Source organism: Argiope bruennichi, chromosome 7 (genome assembly GCF_947563725.1).
Source record: "Argiope bruennichi chromosome 7, qqArgBrue1.1, whole genome shotgun sequence".
NCBI lineage: Eukaryota > Metazoa > Arthropoda > Arachnida > Araneae > Araneidae > Argiope > Argiope bruennichi.
The window spans coordinates 2,822,107-2,834,394 of record NC_079157.1 but is presented as its reverse complement, the minus strand read 5'-3'; the positions used below and the strand labels follow the sequence as shown (position 1 = coordinate 2,834,394).

At 34.0% G+C, this 12,288-nt stretch overlaps 1 protein-coding gene across 1 annotated transcript in view; it reads left to right on the top strand.

Annotated features, from left to right (window-relative positions):
• Positions 1-12,288, top strand: part of LOC129976617 (unconventional myosin-Ia-like) — a 310,401-nt gene that overhangs the window by 47,553 nt on the left and 250,560 nt on the right. The gene's annotated exons all lie outside the window — the stretch shown is intronic.

The window sequence follows — 12,288 nt, the reverse complement described above, 5'->3', positions numbered from 1 at the left end:
AGCAAACGCAGTTTAAATAAAATATTAGTTCCTTTTATAATTATTAGTCGCCTGGGATGACAGACGGTAAGGCAGCAGTATTGTTATATTCGATTTCTAAATCGTTTTTTATAACTATGTTCATTATTCCGCCAATGAAACTGTGCTAATTTAATTGTTTTAGTTAAGTTCTATTTATCGTGCACTTCAAACTTTCTAATGAAGACAGTGCCATAACATCAAAGCGAACGTAAATATCCGGTTTATGTCTCTTTTAATTTTCGAGACATTGTAACATCATTTTCTATATAATAAATATATATCGCAAACTACAGAGATAATAAACGAAATTCTTCCTCTTTAATTTTCATTAATGGTAGAAACTCACCCGATAAAATTGTTGATGAAATAATGAAAACGGTTGGATCTTCAGGGCTATAGCCTATTATTGTGAATTAAACCAAAAAAAAAATTTCTTTAAAAAAAATTGCAAAAATTTGGCGAAACATTACACGATTTTTAATCTGGCATCATTGAAAAGAGAATGCTTTATATTTTGAAACCACGAAAAATTCCTTTTTGTGCAATAATATTTGCTAAAAAACGCCAATTATGTGAAATTATTGCAGAAAAACATCAAAATTTAGTTTAATTAATCAAAATTTTAAAACACATCGACGCAAGATGCACATTCTCACCGCCCAAGGTCACCTGCCGATTTCTGCAGTTATATGTGAAACGGTCTGGTCAACAAATCGCCAACATATTAACGTCCCCTTTTAAAGCAACACTAGTGCTATTTTGGGATGAACCTCGTGATTATGAAACCAAGTCAAATGACGAGGACGGCACATGAGTTGTCAGCCCACTCTCCAAACTTCATACCACATTAGCGGAAGGACGTTTGACCCCGATGGGTTTAACGTGCAGTAGACCCTCTTCCACGACGGTTCTACGGTGGAATCGGGTCTCGCACCTGAAACCCTCCGGCTCCAAAGCCGAAACCTTACCACTAGGCCGCCGCGGCCCGACTTCTCATATAGAGGAACGACAGTCATCAGTATTGGGCTCAGAGAATATCGCCGCTGTTTTACCCTCACCTGTGAAGCGAGGAATAGCATACCTGATCCCCATATCTGAAATGTCCCCAAATGTGAAACGCTACATAGAAGGCAAAGTACGTAGTTTAGTAAGAAGGCTTTCCAGAGTTCTTTTCAAGTCACTGTTAATTTATCAATCATTTTTATTTATGTTGTCCTGTTTCCTATATTAATGGATGGAATTTTTCACGCATTTCTTGATACCTTAGATTTTTCGATTGTTGCGAAATATACGATTTTAAAATTATTATGCCTTATATTCCAACACGAACAATCTCTAAATTATAGGCAAGTAAAATCGCTTACCTTTGTTTTGTCGGTTGGAATCTCTTTGTTAACATACTGGTGTTGTTGTCTCCATCTGCAGCTGAAAATCTCAAATTTCTAATTAGTGGCAGGTTCAGTGACTATGACTCATTAACACGGGGAACTTATCTTTAAGAATATTATTTAATAGATACTTGATTATATGTTACATGATTAAGAATATATTTACAAAATTAGAAGAGAATAAACGCTTTCGTTGGTTGGCGCCAAAACGAGAGGAAGTCAACAAACCCCTGGTGGTGAGAAGGGAAAGTGCTTTACAGTTAAAACTGGTTACAGTTAAGGCCTGGTTCCGGACACCTTACATGACTAAAAAAAGGTAGAAAATAATAATATTTTAAATATTCTACTTTTTAATATACAAAAAATTTAATTAAAATTTTTTTTTAATTAAATTTATTTAAAAGCTTTTGTCAAGTAATTCATGTAGCAAATTAAAAGCGTGTTTTATATCAGTAGCTAATAGGAAACTGAGTAATGAGCTAAAAATGTGTTAAACCAGAACACCCTATCTCGTCTCGGTTTCCAACAATTTTTTGGAATATCCTTTTTTTATTTGTCTTGAAAGTTATAGAAACTTTATCATTCTTATTATTCTACTTTGTGGCTTATTCACTTACGACACGGAAAGGCCGTCTTTTTTGTATTTTTAAGTCACCGATTAAAGAGTTTGCTTCATTTAAAGATTCCCACACTTTAACATTTTGAAGGAGTTTTACCTTATTAGTTTTCAATTAAGAAAAGCAAACGATCGATTAAATAATAATAATAAAACAAAATAACCGAAAATTAAGTTCATCATTACAAAATCATTAAAAACGCTTAGATAAACATGAAAAAAAGGGTCCAAGGACCTAGGAAATAAAGAGAAAGAGAGAAAAGACACTAAGTTCGAGGAAAGTAAAATAGGAAAAAAAGTAAAAAGAACAAGTGTGTTCTTTTGTAAGATTTCTTTTTTTCATCTCTTTCAAAATGAGGAGAGTGGAGTTGTTTTCAGAAGTAAGAAGAATGACGACATTTCCCCCTCCACTCTTCGTTCCACCCGGTCACGTGATTCGAGCCTTTGCTTGTTTTCTTTTGCTTCTAATTTGCTGATATATAGTAAAAAAGCGGAGGCCGTAATGAAGGCGGTGCGCCTAATTTATGAGTTTGATAATTATTCTTCACATTTCTTGCTGACCGAAGCCGAAAGGAGGGTAAAAGGCAAGAAATGGATTTTTGTGAGAAAAAGTGTGACCACTTAAATGCGTCAGCCTCCTTTTTTTATCTCTGGAAGTCATTATCACTAATGCTCCTGACATAAATGGCGGATATTCGTGCTCAGTGTTATGACTAACAATTGAACGATACTTGGCGCGCTAAAATAACCATTATCGTAGTGTTTAATGCAAATTAAAACTATCGTCTCGATTAAAAACCAGCTGGAGTGGTCCCCCGAAAACCTTCTCGGGTACTTTCTAATAGAAGTGTTATCCCAGAGAAGGCCTTGCATGGCATTCGGGCGTACATGAATGTAACGCTTTTACTGAATCTATTGTAAAATCAATGGTGAGTTTTTTGGTGATTCATTCCTGGCATGCGATTAATAGTTTCCGAAAATCGAATTTGTGTTTTAGAAGAATTTTTCCCAACAGTTTGTAACAAAAATTTGGGACAGAACCATCATTAAAGCCTCAAAATCAAATACCAAATTTGATATATTTATGTCATTACTTTTTTGAGTTATCGCGTTATGAAAAGCACAGACTGACAGACGGTCTTTTTTCGGTTCAAAATTTGATAAATATCTACAGTATCGATGTTAAATTTACGAACCGAATTTTATCCATGCATCGTGTTACCTTTTATTCGAACAGCCAGGCGGACAGACTTCTTTGGAACAGATTTTACTCACAATTTGAAAGAAAGCTAATAATTTGATGTAAAAATCATATGACGAATTTCATCCACCTAGACTTGTGAGGTACAGAGAGGCAGACATCATCTCAAAAATGTGTTTTTCGAATTTAGGGAGGTCTAAAACGTGGAACAAAATCTCGACTTTGAATTTTTGCCGATTGCAATACTTTTTCGTATTCGAGAAAATAAAGCGCAGACGAGTCGCTACTATTAAGTTGAATTATTTTTGACTTGAAACGCCTTGAGCTATTTAAAGCTTTTTATCAACAACTCGAGAAATTCAGGCGTTATAAAAATTGAATATACTTCAAAGTATTAATGTGATGCAGCGTAAATGTTCAGATTGAATGCTGAAGGGTTCTCAAATTGGAATGAATGCAGGGTAAATCTAGAATAACAAGAAAATTCGTTCATTTTTTTCTAAGAAAAATGTAAAATATTTCTTAGTATTTAATATAAAATGAATAAATATATCATCTTTATGAACAAAGTTACATCCATTATAGTTTAAAAATAATTAATAATATTAATAAATGAACAGACTACGGCTTTTGGAAGGCAGTCACTGAGAATTAGAACTTAAAAAAAAAGTGCAATTCATATATAATTTGTGAAGATTTTTAAAAATAAATATATTAAGTTGCTGATTCCTTTTTACTTTCTCTTATGCGGAATATACAAAGAGTATTGTAATGGAATAAAATATTCCGACTCAAAAATTTGACAATTTTTCATTTTCAGATCCTTCTGACGCTGGAAAACGAATTTTTTGAAATGATTGTTTACTTTCCTTCTGTATATATTTCTGTAAATAAGATAGCTCAAATAGTCTTTGATCTAGGTGGATAAAATGTGTCATGTGGCTTTTAACGAAATTTGTAGATTTCGCTCAAACTTTGCACGAAATCCATTCGCATGAAATTTATGAATCTAATGATACGAGTACAAATCAACATACTAAGTACAAACCATTAAAAAAAAATTAGATAAATAAAATTGTGTGTACTGTTTTAACATCCAAAGTATAAATCTGTACTGAATTTTGAATAAACGTCTAAGACGATTGACTGTATGCAGATTTGTGTGCGATAACTCGAAATTGCAATGACTGTCATTAATAAAATTTTGTTTGTGATCCCAAACTTGGAGTTTTTGCAAAGTTTTAATTTCAGTCGGTCGAAGAAAGATCATTGAAAATGCATTCTCGGTTTTCTCCACTGTACCACGAGCACAAGACGCCCAAGTGCTGAACTGAAAATGAAAATCCGACCCCTCGTGGTGCTACTGATAATTGGCATAGATGCACAATTTTTATGTGTGAGGAAGGACTTTGATTAGGCTGCATGTGAGAAAATGTCTGAGGGAAACTCATCCACGGCTTTGATTGAATATTTTGTTTCTTTAAAAAAGAGATCGTAAGACATGGAAATATTTAATAGAAAATGTTTTGACTATTTTTTAGCTAAGATTTTTAAATAACCAATACATTTTAACTGTTTGCGTTATTTAAGCTTTCATCGGAAATACAGGGGTTTGAAAAATTCCAATGACTGTTGATTTCGATTGAAATGTATCGAATTATTCACGTTTCACTGCATATATATACGCTTACAAGCAAGCATATGCAAATAAATGTAATTAAAAATAATCATCAAGTTCTAAAATATTTCAGCTTCAAAAACATTCATTTCACTTTCCGTTGCTAACCGCAGATGTGGAATTCTTATTTCCACTCATAGAATGCGAAGTGTGATGGGAAGAAAGAGATCTGTTTTCGCGAGTGGTTCTGCCAATTTTAAATCCAAGTCTCCTGTTCTCGGGATGTTTGCATTTCTTCTTTTGGAAGTTACCGTCAGGCACTGTGTATGTGTCGTCATCATTACCGGTTGCGGTGATTGAGTTCCTTGTCAGCAGTTAATGTGATGACCTGATAGGGTCATGGGTCTCAACAAGGGGATGGATGTGTGTTTCGAAATGAAAGGACAATGTGCAAACAGAATTTGTAACAATTAGAATTGTACAAGTGACATGTTTATGGTTTTATCACGTAATAATTTAAACCGATGATTATTTTTTAAATATATATAATATACACCAATAAGCATTTGGACACCCATATAAATGAGTATATCTGTGGTCCTGGTCAACATCACGTGTTCTGTACTTCAATATCGTGTAGGAAACAATATTGCCATTAGTCGCATGGAAGATGCCACGATATCCAGAGCTGTCTGACTTCGATAAAAGTGAAACTGCCGGCTATCATACAAATGGCCGATCTTTAAGGGGTACACCTAGTGAGTTAAACATTCCAAAATCAATCGTGGCTCTTCTGATTATGAGGTGGAAGGTGAATGGTGATTGTCGGAATGTGTTTCAACCTGGCATAGCCACGAAACTGAGAGATAGAGACCGACGAGTGCTGTCTAAAGAAATGAAGTAAAACCTCACCAGTCCGATGGCCCCCAGACTCCAGGAGTTCTAACACGCATCCGGGACTGTTGTTTCGATCAATATCATCCGAAAGGAAACACACTTGCTTGATTTTCATAGTCTTTCTGCCGACCATAAGCCTCTTATTACAAAATACAACAGCGCCGCTAGGTTGAGGTGGTGCAAGGCAAGTCAAAATTGATCCGTGGTTCTCTGGATTGATGAATCAAGGTTCAACCTCTACCATTCCGATGGCAGAGTCTGGGTTTGGCGTATGCATGGAGAACGCCTTTTCCAGAATACATTGTTCCTACAGTAAAGTTTGGATGAGGCGGAATTATGGTCTGGGGAAATTTCTCGTAGTATGGACTGGAAACTTTGATTCAAGTTTATGGTAAGCTCAACGCCGACTCTTACTCCACTGTTCTAGAGAATTATCTGCTTCCTACGTAGAGGCAAGTTTACGGGTTGGATCGTTGTTATTTCTAGGATGACAGCGCCAACTGTCATGCTGCGAGGTCACTATGGATTGGTATGATGGCAATGGTATGAACCGAATGGACTGGCCTGCTCTGAGTTCAGAGCTGAATTCCAATGAAAACCTCTGGAACGAGTTGGATTGACAAATTAAGGGGTGCAGAAACTGTCCAAAATTGGTGAGAGAACTTGCATGTCTTCTCCAAGCCGAGTAAAAGTAAATACAACTGTCCATCATCCAAACACTTGCGGGAAGAATTTTCTGGATGGTATAGGCTGTAATTGCGTCGAAGTAGAGGTACTACTGACTATTGAAAATGAATACATTCCATTTATCTCTTTTATCACTTATTGTCCAATTACTTATTGATAGTATATATATATATATATATATATATAATATATAAATTTCTTGTGCCTCAACATTTATAATACATATGGCTGCTGAATTTTGTAAGATTTCATTCAGATTTATGCTGAACATGTAGATAGATTAATAGATTAGCAGGTAGATAGATTAGGGTTCCTTTGTCGAATGAAATATTTTCACGTAATAAGATTTATTTATGAATATGTAGATACATTTGTTGGCCAGAAAAATCAATTTTCCTTCTACTAAGTTAATAAGCTGATTGCGTGTTTTAAACAATTTTATTACTTTTATAACTAACAGATATTATAGTTGTGCAGCTTTTAAATAAAATACTTTTAGTTTGAATAAGGAATCGACAATTTCACACTTCCATATTCACTTTTTGCTGGATTTTTCATCCCTCAATGGACATCATTTTTCATTGAAAGTGCAACATCATTTCTTTAGTCTCTTAATAAATAAAAAAAAATCTCATTTTGCTTTTTGCAAATAAATTTATTCCAGAAAACTCAATTTTACGAAGTCCGTCACGTGGTATCCCTCTCCCCTTTCAATATGAAATGGAAAAGCGGAAAGATTCCATTTACAAAAAAGGATTCTGAATGCATTCCTTCATATAATTTAATAAAGAAACGCAACCTGGGATATAACGTATCCATCAAAACCTCCACATGGGACTGTTTTTATTGTTCTTAAGAAAGTGAATCTTTTGCAGTAAGCGGCACACAGCAGCTGGGGACCTCTTGTTAGATGAAATTGATTTTGTATGTAATCGAATTGATTTGGCTGAGATGCAGCAAGAAAATAAAAGTAATACGTTTAGTTCTTTAAAATATTTCTTTCTGATAAATGAAACTTGTATGTTTAAGTTATAGAGTTTTCAAGAAGCTGATCCGGAGTCCTTTAGAGTGAAGTGAAATCTGGTTTCTACAGAAACAAACAATCTAGACCTTTTGGAAACTTTAAAGTCTTTCTCTAATGTTTACAGAACTAACGAAAAATAAATTAAAATTTCTAACATTGAATATATATATATATTGAGAGAGAAACTTCCCTAAAAATGGAATTGGCATTTTTTTTTAATACTGCACTATTACAAATAGATATACATACAATTACAAAGTTTCATCAGATAAAGTAAATGGTTGCATGAAAAAAAAATTGGCTTCTTTTATGGAGATTAAAATTAAAAAGTTAAGAAATTAAATTCTTATACACCACTCATCATGTAAAAGTGGCAATAAATAAAATGTTACATCCATCTATGCACGCAGAAAGTTTCTCTTTTCTGTCTGCAAATTTTGCCAAAAATACTTATTTTTAAATCTGGAGAAGCTTACTGCTGGTTTACCGAGGTATCCTTGTAGAAAAGGGATTTACAGAAAGGTTTAGAAATTCTGAATTATAGAACTCTTACTTCCCCATGACGAAAGAGGCTTAAAATGTGATGCAGAAATTGATATTTCGGTTTATATATTTTCTAATCATCCTCATACTAATGTACAAAAGTCAGTTCAAAACACATCATTCCAAAAAAGACAGTATAGAGAATACTTCAACGCGATTATTGGTTTCCCTAAAGCATTCGCGGACTCCATGGATCATGATCAACGTCCACAGTTTTAGAACTGGGCCTCGTTTTAGGCGGAATCAAATATTTTCCCCCCAGAAATGTATTTTGATAGACGAATGATATTTCATCTGCTGAGATGAAATTTCTTTTTAATGGATGCAGATTTTGTTCCCAGACGAAGTTTAGTTATATTAATGTCCCGGCTATTTCGCGGTGGACCTCGTCATTTTGAATCGCGGTCAGATGATGAAGACGACACTAGAGCTGACACTCCCCTCTCCAAACTTCCACGCCACACCAGTGGGAGGACGTTTGGCCCCGATGAATTTAACATGCACCAGATCCGCTTACACGGCGGTTCTTCGGTGGAAACGGATCTCGAATCTGAAACCCTCGGGTTTCGAAGCCGAAATCTTACCACCAGGCCACCGCGATCCCCTGTTTCCAGTTGAAAGCATCATTCGTCAAAACGATCACCTTTCAACCCAAAAAACTTCTTGTTCTTCGGACAAGAAGCTCATCATTCGCGATAATTGCTGACAAATGTCTGATAAGGTCTTTTGAATTTCCACCTATATTTCCTGATTTGACCGTTTTTACTTTTATTTAAAGGGTTGCTTGCATTCTTTTGTGTATAATGCATATCCGGAAGACGCATCAGATTTTTGGCGATGAATTCAGGAAGACTTAAATTGGATCACGTTTATTGTAATTCTTATTAGAAGAATGCAAATTTGAAGAGATGCCGAAAGCTCCTATTTCGAAAAAGTTGAAATATTTAATCATTTTCCGAAATTTAATGAAAGTTAAAAATAACACATTGCTAGTGCATTATAAATCTATACTTTTAATGCATTTTTGTGATATGTATGTTAACCAAAAAAATAAGTACTAAAAATTTGCTGAAACACCAGCTTAAGTAATGAAAAAAATGGCCAGTCTCAAAAAATTTCCTTTTAGTATTTCGATAAATTTTATAAATTGAAAGATGAAATATCCAGGCATTCAGGTATATGGTATCCAGTTGGTACATGCAATTCGTGTATAGTAATTATTAACATTAGCATTTTTAATTGATGTTTTAAATCAGCGTGTGTCATTTACTGTGTGGGGGAATTTCTTTTGTTTTTATGGATTAAATGAAAAATGTTTGGAGGTGTTTTTTTATGATTACAAATGTGAAAATTTTTAGACTTTCATTACTTCTTAGATTTGCTCGTCAAATGCTATGATTTTTAAGTATACAAAGAAAAATTATTAAATTGCTTTATCATTGTCAACTTTTTCAAGAATCCGCTCAGACAAAAATAATGAATCAGATCGAAGAAGAAAATGACGCATACAATCGACAAAATGAAAAAAATTAATTTTCTTTTTTCTTTTGGATACTATCCAGAAAATTTTACCAACATTATAAATTACATGTAAAAGTTTTTAAAATACTATTAGTGAGCAAAAAAAAAAAAAAAATTGTATTATATACTTTATTCAAAACATGAAAGGCATTATGATAAAATATTCAAATACTGAAATCGAATTTGGAATATTCGAAAATATTCAAAAGATTCGACTCGAAGTTTTTATGAATCTCCATGCTTCAGGTATGGATATTCATCGTTCTGGAATCAGAAAAACGTGCTTTTAAGATTATGTACACCTGTGCATGCGTTAACTGAAAAATACGGCAAATGAAACGAATATATACGCTGCTTGTATTAGAAGTGTAAATTTCTTTCAAAATACCGAACACACCCACACAAGTTAATTTGTCTATCCGTCATTGGGCATGCGAATTCTTTTACTCATGATAGAAGGGAGAAATTTAGTCTGGTCAATAAAGAACCGAATGAATACTTTTCTACACTTTTCCATTTCCTCTCATTTAAAATGATCATATAAGATGGAAATCAGGCCTCTCTAAACAATGCCTTTTTCCAAATTAATTTATTAATTAACCAGTCTCAGCTACAATCACGGTCAAAATTACCCCGGTATGTTACCAATTACCCTGAATATTATTGGATAAATGGGAGAAGTTGTATTGACTTCTGGTCATAGTAACGAATTGCTTTGAAGAGAATATATTTGAGATGATAAGAAACAATTACTTATTGTCCCAGAATTTATTTTACCTCCCATTCTCAGAAAAACTTCAAATACTGCACTTTTACTGCTTTTCAATAAAAATATTTCCATTTTAGGAAATATCTCGTATCATTTTTTCACTTCAGAGTAATTAATAAACATTCTGTTCCCAATTTTGTCGAAAAAAGACGGGAAATGTACCTTTATAAAAAGAGATCTGACTAAACATTATAAAATGAAAGAAAGAAGTAACTAAGATTTTGAAATACGTAAAAGCTATAGTTCGATTTAGTAGTAAAAGAAGCAGCTCTCTTTTGAAGTTCAGCGTGCAATCTCCTGTTCATCTCTGACGATTATACTACCTGGTAAGTCTACTTCGGCGATAAGTTCTGGCAGAATAAGTTTTATCTACTTTTGGAAATCGATTTATTATTTCTACAAAACTTGGCTTTATTACTTTTTAAAGTCTGCTCCTAATTACCTGTCTATGAAAATTATGAGAGACAAATGTGAACAAATGGACAGGAGATGCTTCTTAGGAGAAAGTCCAATAATGAAAATAGATTCTTACTTGTAACCATTAAATCCTCCAAATCCAAGAAATATACAGCTTTGTAACTTGCTTTGAAGTGGGGACACATATTAACATTTTCATTTCACTTTTTGTTAAACACGATTGCTACTAAAGTAAAAATAAAATATTAAAAAATAACACCGAAAAAAAAAAACTGAAAGAGTTTTACGTCTCCCCTAGAGTGCCTCAAGGAAGAAACAAAGTCGCTGAAGCTTCGTCGGTGCATAATGCAGTCACAATTCCCAATTATTCCTTCTTACCAATTGCCTCACTGATCTTATGCGCTTCTACTCCCTCAGCGTGTGCAAAGGAATTCTGAAACTGTTACAGATATTCTGAGAGCTTGTTGCTGGGCCTTGAATGTCTCAGATTGATTCCGAGAAAAATTATGTTCGGATATATGTGTAAGGGGCATTCAGTGGCGATATATTCTGTTTTCTGTCCTTAAATATATATGATCCCTATTTAGAATATGTAACTAATAATTCTGCATACAGAGCATAAATAAATATTTACTCCAGCTTACCGCATCTAAGCGTGCTCGATATTTACAAAGCTATACAATTACATTTACGAGAAAGTTGAGAAGAGAACATTCTTTGGTTTGATTTAGTGTACGGATGTAATATGCAAATCGTAGTATATGTTGGAAAAAATGATTTCTTTCATTCGGATGTTCATTTCTTTCTTCGCCACATTTCAGAATTTTCTTAGGGTGTCCCATAAATTTCTTTCCTTTTTGCTTTCTCGTTTACAAAGTACAGAAGAAATATTGTAATCGTCCAAAAATTGATTTTGACGTATCCGCACGTTTCAGGTCTCCCTGAGTTCGGAAAACGCATTTTGTCACTCAGTCAGTTACAAGAATAAATCAAAAACGTTTCGAGCTAGACAGTTAAAATTTGGTGTACGGTCTTCATACCAATTTTGTAGATTTCTATTAAATTTTGAGGAAAATTTGTTCAGAAGAAAGCCGTCTGTCTGGCTGCTTGAATATAAGATATCTACAAAACGAAGAGAGCTCTATAAATAAAATTCGGTACAGAGATTTAACAACTATAATGTAGACACCTGTCAAATTGTGAGCCAAATTCAATGACGGGTTGACTATCTGTATACCTATAATTTCAGAAATAAGTAAACGTTGTAATTCTTATAACAAACTATAAACACTCCATGTTTCAGTTCTCCGTGAGTCCGAAAAACATATTGTTGGGCATTATGGCTGTCTGTCAATCTGTGAGCACGATAAAACAAAAACGCTTTAAGCTAGACGGCTGAAATTTTGTGTGTTGAATTACGCCCAAACTTTGCAGATTTTTATCAAGTTTTGAATGAAATCCATTCGCAGGAAGTCTGTGTGCCTGGCTGACCCTTCGAGTACAAGTAAATAACAAAACGTAAAGAGCTAGATAGATAAAATTTGGGTACACAGGATAAATATTCTAAAATAGATACTTATCAGTTT